The 20,499-nt window shown below is 41.1% G+C and overlaps 1 long non-coding RNA gene across 2 annotated transcripts in view; it reads right to left on the bottom strand.

The window, feature by feature from the left end:
- Positions 1-19,437, bottom strand: part of LOC113970124 — a 60,231-nt gene extending 40,794 nt beyond the window's left edge. For both annotated transcript variants that reach the window (XR_003535049.1, XR_003535048.1), the window contains exons 1-4: positions 19,278-19,437; positions 14,894-16,864; positions 11,937-12,058; positions 8,335-8,458 (exon numbers count right to left, since the gene is read on the bottom strand). This is a non-coding gene — a long non-coding RNA (uncharacterized LOC113970124). The remainder of the gene's footprint in view (positions 1-8,334; positions 8,459-11,936; positions 12,059-14,893; positions 16,865-19,277) is intronic.
- Between the last annotated feature and the right edge of the window lie 1,062 nt (positions 19,438-20,499).

Genomic DNA, 20,499 nt, shown 5'->3' on the forward strand with positions numbered 1-20,499 from the left:
AATGAAATATTTGCAAGGATTCTTAAAAAGCACGAGCTGGTATGGCTTTGCTGACATCCGTGAAGGATAACTGGCTTTATTAAAACGTGTTGAGTAACATCAGATGGCAAGTTGGCCCCACAACTGAACATTTGAATAGACTCAACTCACTGATTCTGAGTTTAATTCAAAAGGCACCACTGCACCCTTGGGATTTTGCGTTGCCAAATCTCCTTCAGAAACTAAAGAGTAAGAGCACGTTTCTCTTCACACCAATTTCTCAGCTCAGAACAAGCTCTGGGCAGAGGCTCCACATATGCTGTTGTTCAAACTGCTGAGCATTTCAGCCTCAAGCTGACACCTATGGCCGTGACCCACGGTGCCCTCATTTACCTCTTGAATTAAAACGGAGCACAACAACATATTTCCTGCCTCACTCCTTGGGTAGTCTCTCACACAAGGCTTCAGACTGCAAAGTTCATCATTAAACGCAGATTTTCACCCCCAGGAAGTTCTAGAGGCCCAGAGAAAGATACTACAAGCCTGAGATCCTACAGTGGATTCAATTACAGCATGCAAGGGACATTTAAACAAGCTTCCCTGGGATAAATGAGAGAAAAGAGCCAGCACACTCAGCATGAGTAAAATAAAAAGCAATCTTCAGCTGGTGCCAGCCATGCATATTTTGAAAACCATCCCCTTCAGCCATTACCAACAAAAAGTCAGCAAAAACTTATTTTAGAATCTGAAAAGACAGAAATTTAAAGCATTTGGCGGCACAATCTGTTACTTAGGGACAAGCTCATTAAAAATGCAGCACTATTTACTGAAGGCAAAATGCAGACATGCACTTTTGCATGTAAAGCAAGCACTTATGGAGTGATTGGAACACCTTTCCTCCTGATTGGAATGGGAAGGAGAGCTGGTTAATTGTTGTGATGGATGGCTCTCCGAATGAAGGTAATAATTGGAGAAGCCAGTCCAAAACCTCACACAAACCCAAAAGGCCGATGAGTAAGAGACTGGATTCAACAAGAAATGAACCACGGGGAGTTAAAAAGAGCTTAGGAAGAGCTATGGAATCATCCCTGGGCTACAGTTACACTGGGGGAGAGCAAGGGTGAACTCAGGGAGCAGCCTGAGCTGATAACTGTGTCTTTGGGATGAGAAGGGAGAAGAGGGATGAGGGAACTGAGTTGCAAAGGCAAATGTCAACAAATGCAGAAATAGGAGCAGAGGGAACCAGAAATCAGGAGAAGCAACATGGTGGGAAAATGAGACTCAGAGAGAACACTGTGATTGTCAACCCAAACCAGAGGGAAAGGAGGGGGGAAGGACCCAGAGCAGAGGAAGTTCACTATCCTCCTTTTCCCACTGAAATGATTCCTTTTTCCTGGCTGGCTCCTGCAGACCTCAGTTAAAGCTTGTTGGGAAAACTCAGCTGACTGAGCCAGTGACTGATCTCACCATGGATTTACACTGCCATGAATCTCTGATGGAAATCAAGTAGTTACTCCTCACCTTGACAGATCAGGAGCAAGCCTTTGGGAACAAAAGGTGCTATAAGGGCATGAAGCATTTTCTTGAAACACAAAGACCCCGAGCATAAAAAAACACTTGAAGCTCACAGCTATGAATTCCACTGCTATATGAAACCATATATGAGCCATTCCTATGATATATTCCTGATATATTCCTCAAGACAACATATTAGACACATTGCATATGCTCTGTAAAACATCTGAAAGTAAATAAAATAACCACTAAAATAATCATTACCAGGCAAATATGCTCAGAACCTTCCTCGGTCTTTTATATGATGGTTTTAATCTCTGGTCTTCAGAGCCCTGGGTATCCACAGCTTCCTTGGAAACACATCTATGAAATTTAACTTGAAAAAAACCCCAAAAAACAAAAAACAAAGCAAGAGAGCTGTCAAAAGGCTTGAACTCAAGGGTTCCTGTCCAAGAAGAAAAAGGGGACAATTGGCATATTAAAAAGGGTTAAAACTTTGAGAGGTTTGCAAAATGAGTATACCAGGCTGCTACAACTCCATGGCAACGGTGTGTTTCCTCCCGTGGAAAAGGAGGAGGGGTGGAAGACAGTTTCCCAGTAAAATAATATCTTTTTCTGGTCAAAGAATTTATTGTGCCGGATTTCCATCATCCCATGTGCCCAAGAATGCACATCATTCCAAACTGCTCTGGCTTCCCCAAAAACATCTCCAGAAAAAGGAGATCTGCAACCCCAAGACCTGACCCACTTGGCTACTAAACACTGCTCCCAAGCTTCCAAACTGGCAGCTTCAGAAGCATCTTCTCTATTGGACAACTGGAGACATATACTAAGATTAATTAATTCAACATTAGGTTAAGACAAAGTAGAGATTTATAAAGAAGTCAGTCTCTTCCAGATTGTTTGTTTTGCTCCTTTAAATTTACCCAATCTGGTAAATAAACAAACAAAAAAATGTTTCCTCTGTATCAATATTTGATGTAGTAAATAATTAGAATGTTTTTTTTAAAAGACAATCCAAAAAGCTCTTATTTCTATGTCTTTGTTTTTTGTCTTACCCTCCACTCCCTGTTCTGCTCCCTTTATATAAAAAATAACGTTACATTAAATTAAATTTTTTTTAAAACTGTTTAACACAGACTGCATGGAAAGTGAATGGAAAGGAAATAAAAGAATCAGTATTCCTGGTGAATAATTTGGCTAGAGGAAAAAGACAGATACAGATCAGATTCTTTTGATATGTTAAAAGCATCCCAAAATGCCTACGCTCTGGATGCTTTTACACAAATTATCTTTCATCATAAAAGTACAAAATACATATAATGGACAGCTCATCTCTCTCCAATGAATATGTAGCCACGAGCTGATAAGATAATAGACTAAACAGTGACCTGTCACAGACTTGACAATCATGAAAGTAGAGTTTAAAAAGTTGGTTCTCACATCTCAGGCATTTAATGGGCAGACACTAAGATCTGCTTCCAATCTTCAAACTCTTTTCATACTGTTCTGCCTTAATAAGCACAGGCATAACCCTCAAAACTGGTTGTATTTGAAGAAAGACACTATTTGTACATATAGTTCTCCTACAACCTCAGCTCCCAGGAACTAACTCCTTCCCACTTAACCTTAGAATGACTTCAGTGTCACGTAGTTGCTCCGAAACAGATTAAAAATCTCTTTATTGAGTGCAGCAGCCCAATTTGCTTTATAGTCTAATCTCAAGAGGCACCTGAGGCACCAGTTGATGGATAGGCTCCTAATAAACAATAATTATTATTTTTGCAATGTGCAAAGCAGCTGAACTGTTGAGAACAGAGTCTCAGAACTGGAAACTCTTTGCTGGTGGCCTTCTCTGAGTGCCCCATCTCACCATGGCACCCAAGCCTGCTCTCTTCACAGTGCCCATGAGAGCCAAGATCATCTCCTTCCCCCACCACTTTTTCCAAGGCAGCAAAGACAATGTATTTTTGGCCTTAATAATTAACCTAAGAGGCACCTTTGCTCAGGAACATGCACTGCACATATCTGCTACTTTTCCCCCCTACACTGCATCTGACAGCCCAATTCTCCTTCCCTTTTCTCAGTATCTCCCTTTGGAAGCATTCACCACCCATGGATAGAAAATCCTCTCCTCTGTACACAATAGAGCAGGTGGATTTGTTTGAACTGGGCAGGACTCATTACAGATTGCTTTTACATAGCTCACCCTCCTGCAAGATGCCTCATTAGCATTGCCTAGTTATTGGTAATTATTGTATTTTAAATCAACAGCCAGCCTGAAAAGAAACAGCATGTGGTGCTCAGACCTCAGAAACGATGGGCCTGGGTTCTTACTACAGTCCTATAACAGTCCCACTGTGGGATCTCTGGAAAGTCACTGACCCCCACTATCACTATTCTAAACCCTGATAAACAGGAAGATTAGCTGAAAAAAATGATAAGTTATTAATGTGGCCCCAGCAGCAGTCTCATACAGGCATCACCATCTCTTCTGATTAAATTAATAGAAGCTCAGCTCTTCAAAGGAATTTAGGGGCTTATTTTCACTATAAAAGCCAAAAGTCCAGGAAAGTAAGTACACTTGAACACCTCCTGGGGGAACAGAACCTGCATCTCTCAAGGCTTTTCTTTTTCTCCCCGGTTCACATCAATACGGCTTATGGGGCACCTAACACTCATTAAAACCAATATTTATTGATTGATTTAGGCACTTTTACAGTCACAGAAGAGCTTTCCATTCTTCCTTAGTGCTATGTAGACAGAGCAGCAGCTTTTAGATGACAAAAATTTGCAGCAAAAGCTGCAAGCACTCAGGATGAAGGCAGGCCAGTGCATACAGGTATTACAGTGTAAAGTGGCGAGTTCCTCCCTGCGGAACAGGCTCATGTACATGGCAGATATCTCACTTTTATTTATCCTGAATACAGTTTTTCTTATTCTCCCACACTTAGAGCAGGCTCTGGGTATCAACTGTTTTCATTCTGCAAAGTCAGTTGAGCACTTGTGGTTTTCCCTTCAGGAGGCTGTGATGAGAAAAGGGGTTGCCTTTATTTTTTCCTGTTTATTGTACTCAGGAGTTATCACAGTGTGACTCCAAATCTCTCCCCTTTGGGTTAAGAAAAACAGCATGTGATTCATTCAGGCAGTGTTAGGAAAAAACACTCTGGGAGTGCAAAACCAAGGTTTTAATTATTTTGGGGCAAGTAATCAGAAAGCACAATATGCCTGAAACCACCTTTTAGCAGCCTTCTGGAATATATAAGAACCTGGTCAAGTTTGGGCTGCCTGGGAGCCAGGTGAGAGCTTACAGGATCACACCATGGCTTGTTAAGACACTTTCACAAAGGCTTTTTGATTTCACTTGCACCAGCAGCCTCATGCTGAAAGGTTAGACTTGCAATCAAAGAGAATCTATGAGCTCAATGCACCATGAGACATTTCTTAGTCACAGAAGGAAAAAGACAAAGATTTTCCCCCAGAACCAGTGGGGTATCATTCAGCATAGAATGGGAACCTGAATACAGCATTAATAAGAGTATCAGGTACATTGATCTATAGTTGGTGGGTTTGTGGAGCTCTGTGAAGCCCAAACCCAAGTGAAATGAAAAGGCAGACAAAGGGATGAAGCTGTGGTCTTTCTACACCTGAATATACAGAGGTATATTCACCCTTGGGAACCAGTTTCTTTGAAGGACAGAGGATTTTCTTGATGCTGTGCAAGAAATTAGCGGTGAGGCAGGAGCTGGCTTTGTGTCTCCATGACTGTACCTGGTGTTGCCCATTCCTATCACACAGCTGTGGCAGGGGCCACTTCCCTGCTGCTCTCCATTTCAGGGGCATGATTCCAGCCAAACAATCTCTCTGCCTTAACTCAGCCTCTACAGATGAATTAATGCAATCCAAACTGAAATTATGAGAGGAAAGTCCAGTCTAGAAACACATCACCTTTCTTTACAATGGTGCTAGGCAGTCTGGACAGTCCCACCAGTGACTGGTAATCTCTGGTGGTTTAAAAGGATGGAGGTCTAATGGTAGGTACTTTGGAACTCATTCCCTCTGTTTTTCTGCCAGATCCTCAATTGCAGAGCTTCCTGTAAGCACTGAAATGCTAATCTTTCCCATTGCATCCATGTGGGCAGGGATGGGGATGTGGAACCCATGTGTTTTGCCACAGGGTTAATTATGGTGGCTTATGCATCACTGTACTGTCATGAAAGCAGGCTGATACTTCATGATTCACACTGTACAATTCCACCATTGTCAAAATCAAATCCCCAAAACATAACACAGCCCTGTAAAGAAAGGGAATTAAATGACGTAATACGTGGAGTACAAGCAATGCCCAAGAAAGGATAAGGAAACGCCTAAGGGGCACAATCTTCCCTCGAGGCCTGAAACCCACACTAAGCAGCAACCCAAAGTAGTCACTCAGAGAAAGAACAGAGAAGCACATCAGGCCTGGAGTGCTGCTTCTTCCACCTTCCAGCTCCTGGCAATCTGCCATGAGGGGATTTCCTGAGCCAGAGGTTGCATCTGCATCAGTGTGTTTAACAGCCCCTGCTGGACCTATTTTCCATGAATTTGTCTAATTGCTTCTGGAATCCATATCTGTCAGCAATAAGTTCCACAACTGAATTATGCCCTGTGTGAAAGAGCACTTCTATTTGTTCTGGTCTAAAGTAGCTGTCTTAAAATTCCCTTCACTGTCCCTTTACTCTTACGTTGTAACAGGGAATAGTCATTTCCAGTTCATTTTTCCCATGCCATTTATGACTTTACACACACCTGTATTACTTGTCTCTCTTCCAAACTGAACTGGCCTGTTTTATTTAATCCTCTCGAAAAGTAATTTTAGAACTCTGCACATCTTTGTTGTCCTCCTCTGTATCTTCTCTTTTTCTATCATATCTTTTTTGGGAGATGATGACCAGGACTTTGTGCTCCTTCAAGACATGGGTGGATCAGAACTTTGCAAGCTGCATAAGGCCATTTTCTATTTTGTTGTTGACTTATAGGAAATAGTCACACTGGCCACATACCTGCAGGATTAATCCCAGAACTGCATTCTACATACAAAGGATGGGTAGGGAACACAAATGACAGAAATCATACAGATAAGAGTAAACATTTCTGTTCCAGTAAAGTGCTAAAGTGCAATTCATAGGGAAAAATCCATCATGAGCAATTAATAATTGCTCCAAAGCTCTATTTCTGCCTCAGGAAATCCTGAGCCCCTGCTAACTTCTGCCAGAGGAATGTACCATGGATTAGTACATAGTTTTATCCTTCTCAGAAGCTCTGAGTTGACCACTGTTGATAACAGATAAAGGAAGAGATAAATTTTTGGTTTCATACACCATCCTGCCTGTCTGTGTGTTACAATTTCAGCGACTTTAATCACAGTTGCATCCCATAGAGCCCACTGCTTTCAAACCCAGGCTTGAGGCAGCTGCAATTTGAATTCATTTCATTCTAAGGTGGCACAAAAAGATCCAGATTTTGTGCACTGTGGCCAAATACAGTTCATGTTTGCTACAGAATTACACTCATCATTGCATCTAAATGTTCTCAGCCACCTCTTTCAAACCCAGCATTGTCTGTCCCCCCTACTCCTTATCTCCAGCACCCCCAGACTCTGTATCTGTACTTTGGAGAGCACTTGCAAACAGATTCTGAATTAATTTTTAGAACAGATTAGCTAAAATGCATTGAATATCTATGTGGACTCATTCAGAATTAAAGCAGGCCTAATTCAATTTAACTTACTTCACTTCCAAAGTGAATTAAGTAAATGTAATTGAAGCTACTTAAATTCTGATTAAGAGTCTTGACATCTGCTGCAAGTGAAGCTCTATTATCCACAGGGAGTTAATTCACCACCGTAAGTGTGGAAACACAACCAACTGCATAGCAGGAAAGCTGGAGAAAAAGGAAATCGTTAGTCCCTGAATTGCAATAATCACTACAGTGTATTTATGCTAAATGCCTATTTAATTTGGGGAGGCAACATTCTTGCATGACAAAAAAGGGAAATAGACTTACCTCACTTAGAAGAACAATCCTATAAAATTTTCCAGTAACAACTTTTTTTTTTATTTTTGTAACAGAATTATAATTGTGTCAGAATTCCACAGAAGTTGGCTAAGGAAAAAAAGAGAGGAACTTTCATCACAAGAAATGCAACAGCAATGAAATTTTCTTTGCTAACTCATTGTTGTGCAAGTATCCATCTTTATGTGAGAACTGTAAAAATGGCTTAGAAAATTACCTCAGTTTTACACTGTACATAACAGAAAACCTCTCTTTGCCCCATTGTGCTTGTCTTCTCCCTATCAATTTGATGTTTAATGCATTTGTTGTCACCTGATGGCAGAATCACAGAAACCTCAAGCTCTTGCTGCCTTGACACTGAACCTGTTTCAGGCCACATCTGTGGATAACTCTACTGCTATTGGCAGTGACAGAGAGGCTTGTGGGTGTCCTGTTTCTTCATGATCTGCTTTTACTATCTCTCAAGAGTCCTGCTATTTGAAAAAAATCAAGGTTTATTACACTTTGTGCAACATTCAGTTCATCCCATGCCATCATTATGCTGATTTTTTGTGTACAGCAGCAGTTATTTACAACTGAACTTGAATCTAAAAAGCACTTTTTTCAGCTTATTCTTCACTTCCCTGCTGACAAGCACAGCAAAAGTAGAATTGCTGGGGTTAGTGGCCCAACCTGGGCTTAGGAAGATCAGCAATACCTGAATAGAGAGTGCGACTCCAAGCAGCAAAATGTTGCCTGGGAGCAAAACAAGGTAGTAGTGGCCAAGAGAACCTTCTTTGGACTTACATGGCCTAGAAATCCTCCCCAGCCCTCTCCAGGTATCTGAGTCCTTGTTTCTGCAGGTATCTGAAGTCCTTGTGGTCCAAGGCTCTTGTTGTCCAACTCCCAATTCATGCTGGTCTACATGATTCTAGAGATAAATAAGAAATAAAGTTGAGACTCTTCCCATGAAAAAAATCTAAGACCTTTTCTGTACCAGCCTCACACCCAGTAATGAAGGACTAAAGGTCACTTTCTGTCATAAGTATATGCATTTTTCCTAACTTTATCTTTTAGAACTTTACAAGGTTTGACACTTTTTCCTTCCTGTACATCCCATCCCAACAGCTGCATTGCTAGGGGTAATTTCTCCATATTCTTTAATATTAACACTACATGTTGAAAATGTGGGTTTCAGCCAAGAAACTTGTTTCTTTTCCCTTCCTTCTGTTGGATTTCATTCAGATAGAATTGCACCATATAATCAAGGGTAATTTCATCGGCTTTTGTGAGAAATTTTCAGTAGAAATCTGAAGGCTCCTTGTCTTTCCTGATGGGGTAACATGGAGCAAGTTCTACACCAGCTCTCCTTGTCTACTCCATAGAAAGAGTGTCAAGGATATGTCTCTCCCTGTATACTACTCTCCTCCACAAATTCCCCAACATAGTCCAGTTTATTTCCAGGTTGTACTGGAACCTTCAAACTTGTTAACTTGCTTTAATTACCTTTCACTAACAATCAGAATAATTTTTCTATTTTAAAAAGTACTGCCTGAAATAGAAACACAAAAAGTTCACTAAAATGGTGGGGGGAAAAAAATTCCTATCTGAGACCAAAACATTTTGTTCTGAAAATTCCCTTTACAAAGTCCCTATTGACACCAAGGGAGAAGAGGGAAAAAGGTGCTACACAATATCTCTGAGAGATTTATTCCTCTGAGAAAATGTTTGTTGGCAAAGACAGGGGAGAAGAAAAAAAAAAAAGGCAGGAAAAGCCATACAAAAAACCCCAACCCAAACCCCAGAAAGAAGTGGGGAAGAATATTTAAGGGACATAAATATACAAGACCTTCCTACCTCATCCCCAAATCATTTCAGAGCAAGACTAATAATATGATTTTAATGATACCCGTGCAGGAATCAGTTTTCCCACCTGGAATTTCTTGCCTGACAAAATGATCAAGGCCTCGGCCTCAGGTAACTCATAGAGAAATAATATGTGAGAAAAATATAATTGTAATGTCTTCTACCAAAACCAATGACCAGCTGTGCCCTCTCTACTGGTGTATTAGTTCACTCCTCTCAGATAATGGGGAAGTAGCTTTGCTGCGTGGTTGTAAATGAAGTAGACTGGAGTAGTTAGTTCAAAAGTGACAGAAAAAAGAATTCCAAGAACTCAACTGAGAAGCTTACTGGAAAAGTGGGGCTGAAGATCTAAATGCAGGAGGTGGATGATTCAGTAATGAATGGAAGGCTCATTTTGACAGCTTGGGCTGCCATCCAAGCTAATTTGTTTCCAAGCCTTCAGTTTGCCAACTGAAGTGGCTGAGGAATAATAGGCCCCAAAAATATTTCTAAGGAAACACAATGCCCATTATCACTGGAGGAGAAAGAATCTGCACGTTTCAAAGAGGCAAAAGAAATTTGAGATCTGCCAACTTTGGCCAGTTCCAAATGACACAGGAAGGAGCAGTTACAATGTACTGAAAGGAAAGAAATAGAGCATTGTTAAATAAAATAAATTCAAAGTAAGAGTCGTCATAAAAAATAGACACAATAAATAGAAGGATGTTTCTTTTAGAGAGAGATGATTTTATGGCTGAGCCCATGCAAGCAGCCTATGAAAAAGAAAAGAGGGGCATAGGAAAAAATTGAAAATAAATTGGTAAAGAGAAGGAGTATATAGTAAAATGAAGAATAATGAAGCAATACCTTTATGTTCAACTTGGTCATCATAGTACTTCATATAAACTCATCTGGATATTTTAAAAACATTAGAAACTTTAAAAATTTCCCGCACACAAACATTTTGTAGCTCTCACTAAAGTCAACAACAGCAAGAAGTGTCTTGCAATTGTCAGCACAGGTTAAGCCTGTCCTTATCCTTCCAGTTTCCGTGCAGAAACACCCACCTTACCCCCGTGGCACAGCACAGGGGGGTGTTGCTTTGACTCCTTGAGCCAGCAAGTGGAAAAGCCACATTCTGTCCACGGATCAGCCACATGCAAAGACCAGACCTGTCCCTGCCTGTCCCTGCATCTGAGTGGAAAACACGTCCACAGTCACTCCGTGCTTTCGTCCCCTCTTTCTCCGTGTCTACCAAGATGACAGCTCAGCCAGAAAACAGAAGAGGGAGATTTGATAAACATCTTCAAAAAAGTGAAAGGGATTTTTAGAGTAGAACAACCAGGTAATCCCCTACTTGAAAAAGGAGTCAGCTTTATGTGCAGTTAAGCAGAACAAGAGATTTTGAGGAGTTGAGAAACCACTGCATGGCTACAGGAAATACCTATGGAGGTTGTATACTCTTTTTCACCACAGACTTCACTTCTTCAGTGAAGAGGTTAGACATGGCTGATGCATATATAAAAAGCTTTTTTGTTTGTTTGTTTTACTTTATGCAAACACATTAAAATGCTTATTACTTGTAAAAATATTTCCTTGTTATATTTTTTTATACCTAAGGGCAAAAAAATCCATTTTTCCGCTCTAAGACCTGCTCAGCAAAATACTGAAGTTACCTGTTAGCCTTCAGCTTAGGTTTTCCTAACAATCAGCAGCTGCAAAACTCACCTTTCTCACCTGCCACACACTTGATGCTACAGACTTTTTTTGTGCACAAAAGGAAATCAACATTTTACTGAGACTTGCCAGCCTTTTAGATTATACCATCTCTGTGATGCCCCATCAACACCTGACTATAAAAATGGCTTTCTCATCCTCCTAAATACCTTTCTGATCTGAAACCTTTTCTTTTCCTGCATTTTTAAATGAATGGCAAAAGAATGAAACTACTGTAATTTTCTTGCACTAGACAGATTTCTAAGCCCTGAGTGGTTTTACATGCACATTTCATGGTCAGTGTTATTGAGGACCGTTCCTAATAAATTTATACATGTGCTCACCACCTTCATTTCCACTGAGAAGGGAATCTAGCACTGAAGGTTACTTTTCCTATTTCTAATACAATTGCACTACCAGGCTACTTAATTAAATGGGCACTCAAAGCTAACTGTGTTCCCTCAGGGTAAATCTAAACTGCAATGGGAAGGTACTATCGTGATTTTAGTAGTTGTACCAAGCCCAGCTTCCACCCCAGGAGGATCAGTAGCAACAAAGCTACACCTGAGCAGGTTTCACTGCAGGCTGAATCACTGCACACATATTCACACAACTCTGTGAGTTTTACAGCAGCCAGATTAAAACCAGCTACAGCAGAACCAGGGCCAGCACTGGAGTCGTGAAATATTTGAGAAGAGATGGACTCCCTTCCCCTTCCCAGTGAATTTCTACCTAAATTAATTTCAGAGCCTTTGTAACTGTCCTGTCGCTTGTCCCTAAAGCCAATAGTGTTTCCACGTGCTCATTTGCAGCAAAGGTGCATTTTTAATAAGTATGCACTGCCATACCTTGCATTTTTTTCATGTCAGTGGCTTTCATGGGTGGTCACCTCTCCACAGCATAGCCCAAGGACTTACTCAATACCTTGCAAATTGATTCTTCCTCATGAGAGGGTACTGGCTGGATGCCACTGAAACAGAAATAACCATGTTTCCAGAGGTAAGATTGTTTGTGTTTACTCAATAAGCTGCATCTTCACAAAATTCTATCATTGGAAAATCCAAGTATTTTAAGAAATTAACCTTTCAATGGAATTCTGACAAGGCAGGATGTTTTGCTGATAGATGAACAGTATCCTGCCACAGTTAAACAGATTAGTATTTGTGAATTTTGACATAATTACTGATTTCCTCAACAGATTTAAAGTCTAAGTTTATCTTCATGTTAATCCAATTTCATGCCTAGAACAGAGCAAGCACAACAGAATGTCTTTCGTAACCTTCTGATATCATTAATTATTGCTACATTGGGAGTTACAGCATGGAACAAACAGGTTTTTAAATGGAAATCATTTGTCTCTCAGCAGGGAGACTCAACAGTTTTATTTCCTTCAACACCAAGCTGCATTCAAGTAATCTTGTTTCATGGTGATCCTCCTTCGACAACCTGCAAGTCAGTGGTGAAATCCCATTTATTTTGTCCCTGGATTGGTCAAATATGCTGCCCATAAGGGGAGGTGTCTATTTCCTCTCCTAATTGTGGAGGAAGGGTTTGCTATATGTTAAGGCCACGCTTTCCCCAAGGTGTGGGCATTTGGTCAGGTTTCCTGGTGATTTTCCACAAAAGGAAATCCCCTAACTCATTAAAAAAAAAAATAGATTAATTGACCGGTTCAGTAACAAGCTGCCCCAGGACCCAATAAACTTTACAAAGGGTACATTCCAATTATGACTGGGCTCAGCATGAACCTGATAAGTAAGCCAGCAGAGTCCTTCTCCAGCATTAAGAGTGGGTTTTTTTCTCCTTTTCCTCCATTAATTTAACTCTTTCTTGGCACTTGTGGATTGACCAACTCCTTGTTTTCCCTCTCCCTGTGAATGTTAACCCTGCTGAACAACTCCCAGCAACGAGATCTAACGGGCTCAATAAAGCCAAGCCCTGGTCTCCAGTCACTTTCTTGGCACTGCTGTGGCCTTGTCAGAAGGGTCAGCTACAGTGCTGTCCCCTTCCACCCTTTGCCTGGTGTCATAAAATGAACCCAGCTCTCAGACCAGGACAGGGAAGAGGGAAAAAGTGATTTTCTCCCAGCAGAAACATCTAGTGAAGCAACTGGAACCACCTGCTAGCAGAGCACAGATACAAGCCTGCCTTCACTGCTTGAGAAGGGTGGGAAGGGTACAGGGGCTTTTGGTAATTGCATAATTACCATATATACCATAATACCACGGCTGCAGCCATAATTGCAGCAGCAGGAGAAGGAAATGCAAGGCAGGTATCAAGTTAGGGAGACAAAACCAAAGGTTACTGGCTACAAAACATTGTCATTATTTTATATTCTCACGTTAGTCCATCGTGGCATTAGTTGATACAGACCCACAAGAACACCTCAGACTCAAGTACTCCTGACCCTTTTGTGCCCACCCCTGTTCTTGGCAGCAAAAAAAGCCTGATCTTGGTAGCACGTACCTGTCAGATGTGAGTAAGCCTGGTCAGCCAAAAAAAAGAGCTCCTGGTTTCAGGTCTTTGCAGCAGTTCCCCACCTGAGGCACCAAGCTGAGTGCAGATATAGAAGACCACACAGATCAACTCTATCTCCTCCCTGCCTATGAGGAACACTGTGGAAGCTCAGGCTGAGCACAGGGTTGTCCTCAGGTACAAAAGAAATCATTTGACCAATCTGGCAACATCTGGATGTGTCTCGAACAATCATCAGGCATCTCCTCCAGAGACAGCACATGAAGGTCAGGTGGAAGTGCCCCATGAACTGCATTTTCTCTGCAGAACCCCCAGCCTGAGCCTTCTGCCACACAGCCCAACTGGGGTGCAAGGCAGCCTTTATTCACAGAGGCTTCTTTAGCTGGCTAGCCATGTAAAGCAAATCTACACACCTGCCTTGTAACTACTGTTACTTTAAACACATAAAAATGCACAGAAATTTGTACAGAAGACACTTAAACTGTTTGGACCCGCATCTACTTCTGCTCAGATTTTGAATATCATTTTCATACATTTATTATGCCTAGCCTGCACCGTATTTCTTATAGGAACAAGAATAGCTGTAATTATTGTTGTCAATCAAAGTTTCTCTGAAGTCCTCAGCTTTACTGTTTCAATAACTCATTTTAACCGGTGGCAAATGTCTTCAACAAGCACTAGAGCCTAATTTGCAGTCTGGTTCCCTTGTCATTTTCTGAGTCATCTTGGTGGAATGCTGTGAGGCAAGAGATTAGTTTTAGGACTTTTTTTCATCTCCTTTTTCTTTACATCTGAGGGCTGTTAAGAAGTTTGGTTTCAATAGCTCAGACATATCCAAGGCGTACTACAGGTACCCAAGGTGCAATGAAATACAAAGTTTATTCTACTTCACTACAAAGAAAATACCTGATAAACTGTTTCAAAGTCAGGCTTAGCACATGCAGGTGCAGCTGTTATTGGTTTCACTGGAATTACAGTTGCTTACAACTGGTGCTGGATTTAGCCCCTTACAAGTAAACTCTTCAGCATCACCGGGAGCTCAACTGTGATTGCACACAGTTGATTTACATTGTTGGTGTAAATCAGAAGTAATTCTACCAATGATACACAACCCTCGAGGTAAACATCAACCTCCCAAAATAGGTAAGATGCCAAAAATAAGCATGATACAATGCTGATGGATTTATAGGCAACTGACAGTTTCCTCCTCGGGTTCTTAATCAGGTCTCACCGAGAGGTGCTAATATAATTAGGGATGAGATATGGATTAATAGAAAGAAAATATCATAACCTCCCTCTTACAATAAAACAGTTCGTACACTGTACTTACCTGCAAACTGCTCCATTCTTCTGGTAGCATGACATTTGCTAAGGCAAAAGCCTGTTGATAATTCTCTGTAGTCCTATATAGCACTCAGCCATGGCTGCTCTTCAAAAGGCCATATTTATCCCCTGGGAAATATAGCTGTATTAATATGACATTTTGTCACAAATTAATCTTAAACAGGGTAATATTTTTGACACTGAGTTGAAACTGGAACTAAAAGGCAGTTCAGGTGGTTAAAGTGGCAATATCCTGTAGCAGACTTATATTCCCTGAGATAATACTGTTATGGTGTAAGTACCAATGTACTGGGATGTACCAAGGGGGAGAAACACTGTGCAAGTCTTTCTTCATTTTAACAACATACAGGATCGTTGGCCTTCTACTCTTTATTACAGCTGGCACTGTAGTAATGCCCACTGATCCCAAACACCAGAGCCTGTGGTGCCAGGTGCAGGATAGAATAACAAACCTTGTGATCAGAAAAAGCAGCCAAGACAGATAATTAGCACCTCATCTCCCATCATGATGGGCTGCAGTGCTAGAAGTAGACAGACAGCTTAACAAAGATTATCTTTTTTAAAAAACTAATTTCTCATTAAAGCGATTAAAAGTGGCCTGGTCTGGTTTTTAATTGAAGTCCCGTGGCACAAGTCAGTTGTGACGAAAGGGATTCTCTGTGATGTGCTCTCTTTCCTGCTGTGGAAGTTCCCAGGCTTTGTACAGTTCATCAATGCCAGGCTAATTAGCACAACTGCAATCTCACCACTTACACCCACTTCCCAACTCATTTGCACATAGTTCCCACTACTACAGAAATCAGGGTAAATTCATACTACAGATTTCCACAGGAGTTGATCCTATTCCACAGAGGATGCTGTAAACCTTTTTTTGTTCCATCCCTCCAAACTACACGATGTTGATGGTCACTGAAGATTTGGTGATTTGGTGGACCCCAAATACTACCTTATGGGCACTTCAGTGAACATCTCAGCTGTTCTTCACCAACTGCACGTCATCTGCTTTTAATGGGATCATTTTCATTAAGACTAATGTCTCCTCCCTGGCTGTTCAGCTCAATTCTCTCCTCAACCTGAAGGCTGCAGTCACAGGCCATGCAGAGATATTTGTGTTACACGACAGATGGGAATACCCACACTCCTGATCTGTTCAATATCAATCCTGGAGATGTGATGTGAAGCCCGCTGACCACTAACAGTCATTAAAGATCCTATGACACTTTTTGCAAGAGCAGAGGGTGTTATTAACTCCAGGATCCTGGCCATGTTCCAGTTTGGATAATTACATTCTACCACACTAAATTTCCCCCCGCAGTTTCAGACGGGGAACTTCTGTTCTTCGCTTCCTCTTGTAACAACCAGAGCAAAGTGTTGCTGGCGCTGAAATGCCAACACGTCCCGGCCCCGAGCCGGGCACAGGGCTCAGCCCACGGGTCCAATGTGCATTCTGCAAAATGCCCTGGGACTCGTTACTAAAGAAAAAGAAAACCATAGAAACACAGCTCCAACCCTGGAGATTCTGCAGGTTGGTCACACACGCACATGTTGCTGCATTTCATTTCTGCCCACATGAAAGGGCTGGGTGTCTACCAGTGCTGTCCTCAGGCTGGACCAAGAGGTTTTGCTAGTGAGTGTTTTATCAAGTGCTCAAGTGTAAGAATCAATCCAGCAAAGAGCTAAAATTCAGGCCTTTTTATGTCTTGGTTGTACTCAGCGTCCATGAGTTTTTTAGGTAACAACTGGATCTTCTGGAAGCAGACAGTAAATATAAGCAGCCCTAATTTCTGCATCAGGTAACACCAGAAAATATTAAACTAAGGACAAAATTTGTTACTTGAACAGGAAACCATGTGTGTTTATTCAGCGGAGTTGCTTGCTCCTGGTAGGTACTGTGAAATAAGAGTAAAATGCATCTGTAGTGAGGCAACAAGGGCCCATGGGGTACCATTATCATGACCTGGAGAGAGAGAGGGAACAGAACAGACAATGTAAGAAAGGGAAGCACTTCCTGTGACTTTGTCTGGAGAGGCAACTCACAACCTATTTAGTTTTAAAGGCTCGTTTGATTGATTTTCTTACTAAAAACATTCCTGGGAAGTCTGAGTGTGGACCCGGAAATTATGATGGCCGAAGGGACCAAATCACTGAACTATTAAAGAAACTTTGAAAACACTATTTCTGTGTTCATTTGAGAGCAAACAGACAGAATTCTCTTCTCTGAATTCCTCCAGCTTAGCATAAGAAAGATGATGCACTGTAGATTCTGTTGCTCCAGGCAACTGATGAGGAACATCTTTGATGTGCTTTGATTAATGTTGGCTTCTTTGATTCAATGATATTTGGTTCCAGCTCCACTTTAAAAATAAAAAATCCTTACTACCACAGGGAAAAATATTAAGGACACTTGCTTGGAAAACACTTGGGCTTATGTTAAGAGTTCTTATTCAAGATCAGAAAGTTTTCCTGCCTCTATTGTTCTCTCTCCTTTGAGCTGGTCACCTTGACTGCAAACCTGGGCACCAGGTACACTCTCCTGGGGTAAAACTTTCCATATTTTAGGACAATAAAAAATAGGAGTGAAAGGGACTGCCAGAGACCATATCACTCCCTTTCCCTCCCTAATCACCTGATTGTTTCTAGCAGACATCTGTCTGTCTCTGTGATGGAGGTTTCATGCTCCCCTGGAGTGATCTATTTTGGGAATTAACTATCCTACCCACTCACTCCTTCAGACAAAGGAATGCTGTCAGGAAACATCAGACCTCCAGAGAAATACAGCCATTTCTGTAGTAAACTGTGGAAGCTGTATAAAAATAGAGAGAGCAAATCGCTTCAGTGATGTTTGATTACAAAAATGAAAACGGATTATGTATCCAAACTGGGTGGAAAGGGATTCACTCAGAGTCAGAACAGTGGGAATCTACCCGGTTTCCCTGGTTATTCCACAGCTTTGGGACTTTATCATTTTGAGTCTAGCAGCTTTGGATTAATCAGACCAGATCACAATACCCAGCTATCTCAGTCTGACATCCAGTTAACAGTAGAAGGAACAGAGCCAGGAAGCAGAAGGAGGAAAAGAGGGACCACCTATCACGTTTCATTCACTGGGCAGACATCCTCCAACTCTCAGTCCAAGAAAACTCCCACTTGTTTCTGAACGAGCTGTTCAAAAGCAGCGTTTTCCTGAATGGATCAGCACAGCTCCCAGACTAAAGGCTATTCTAGAATAAGCCAATGGCATTTTTATCCTGCTCTGAGTTAATATTAGTCCACACTGCAGTGTGTATCCTGATAGTGGTTTAAGTTAAGATTTTTTTAATTTTTTTTTTTTTAGGAAATGTGAATTCCCGTATGCCCTACTTTGGTAGCTTAAAGATTGTAGGAGGTCAAAAAAAAATAGGTCAGTGAAAATAACATTGCAACAAGAAATTAATTGCAAAGAACGTTTAATATGACAGGGGACTACATAAAATCCTATTATATTTCTTCACTATTCTACTCAGTAGTCTGTACTATTGCTATACTCAAAGGCCAGGGCAGTCTCCCAGGGTAAATTGCTACATTAGTTTGACATTTCTGGCTCCAATTAACCTTATATTTGAGCTATTTTCCAAGGGTTTTTTAAAAAAAGTCTGTGATAAGGTTATGTTTTTCTATTAGAGTTTCAATTGCTTAATGGTCTGTTCCTGATGCCAATCCCTCTTTAAACACACTCTCAGTAAGAAAATTAGGCCATAGTTTGACAATACATTGCTTTTGGCAGCAGGACCAGCCTAAGGTTTTCCAAGCTCTCCCTCCTTGGCCCTGTCCTCACAGGACAACTCACTATTCCCTCCTTTGCTCTTCCTCAGGACTAAGTGCTTCACTGCAATCCAGGAACTACAGCTTCAAAAGCTTTGCCAAATCTCCCTGTCTTATCCAGTCTGGGCTGGGAAGGAATCAGAACATTGAGGATCTGATTTCTTCATGGAAAGAGTCGTTAAGCATTGGAAGGGGCTGCCCAGGAAGGTGGTAGAGTTACCATCCCTGGAGGTGTTCAAGGAATGACTGGAGATGGCACTTTGTTGACAAGGTGGTGATGGGTCAAAGGTTGGACTCGAAGATCTTGGAGATCTTTCCCAACCTAAATGATTCCAGGGCCAGGAGCTGGACTCTATGATCCTTGTGGGTCCCTTCCAACTTGGCATATTCTGTGATTCTTTGAATGGCATAAACTGGATTAGAGAGGTGTTCCATGTACAAAGCAACCTTGATAGAGAAGACACAAGATTTACCTCCCAATCTATATATTAAATGAAAACAACACGGAAACAAGCAATGCAAACAATTCTCTCAACAAGGAAAGAGCAGGACTAAGGTCTTGCTTATACCTTAAGCACAGACTAGAAGTACATTTGCTCTGGTGCTCCTTGCAGCCCTTCCTGGCATTTTGAACAGATAATTCTAATTCAGCAAACGCTGCCAAGAACACGCAAAAATTTGTTGAGAACCAATGAACCCTGCCCACAGCTGCGGATCCAGCCAGATCAGTACCTTCTGGGGAAGAAGTCAAAGAGAAACAAGATGAAGTTCAAGAAAGCTTTCTCTGAGGCCATTTGCCAAAATAATATTCAGTGAAAGACACCAGTAGTGAAATTATCTTCCTCCCGTTCCACAGACATAAACGTATATTCATTATTTGAGCTTCACCAGAAAGTAATTCTTGGGAGTGAGTCTTGGCCTGTAATTTTCTGGCAAGCAGTTCACTCCAAGTATGAAATTTTCAAAACATGAAATTCAAGCTCTATGACCTACAGTCTGGCAGACGAGTCGGTTTTAATGCTTTAATCACGATCCTGCTATAAATGCTTACATTTATGAATGCAAATTCATTAGCTACGAGCACTTGCCAAAAAAAATACGTATTTTTGAAACATTCCCAATGTCAAGTCTGCTTATTTTAATGTTTCCGGAATAGAATTACTTGGGAAGTGAAAGATCTTAGATTTTATTTTTATTTTCGTATTAATGTGTTTCAAATGGAAAGAATAATAGCCAGATTTTGCAGCTCCATCCAGCTCCAGTATTAGGTGAGGGGGTAATAATACTGCACAAAGCATCATAGAGACAACTACAGAAGTGGGAGAGCTGAGATATGGTTGGCAAGGAAACCACAACTGACAATAGCCTGGATTTTCACATGCAGAACCCACAGCTCTGTGATGTTAATTATGTACAGCTCTGCTGCTGAACTCACCCCATTGCCTGCCACATGAGCCAAACTAAGCAAATACTTCATCACCTCACTGGATTGCTCTGATAGACCCAACGGAAGCAAATGATAAAATCTTCCTTTATTTCCATAGACAAAGATCAGGATCTTGGGCCTTATTTTATTTACTTCAATCTTTTCCTTATATTATTTACCTTCCAAACTCAGTGATATGGTAAAATCCATATGATGCAATTCTGTCCTCTACTTAAAAAACAAACAGATTTTTCTCACACAGAGTGAGAAAATAATCACGGCTAAGATTTTTGAAAGATCGATACTTCAGTGAGGCAACTTAATAAGTCATGGTATGGTCTTTAACAGCACAGGAGCTCTTGTAA

This window comes from Neopelma chrysocephalum, unplaced genomic scaffold (genome assembly GCF_003984885.1).
Source record: "Neopelma chrysocephalum unplaced genomic scaffold, ASM398488v2 Primary Assembly neopelma1_75, whole genome shotgun sequence".
Lineage (NCBI taxonomy): Eukaryota > Metazoa > Chordata > Aves > Passeriformes > Pipridae > Neopelma > Neopelma chrysocephalum.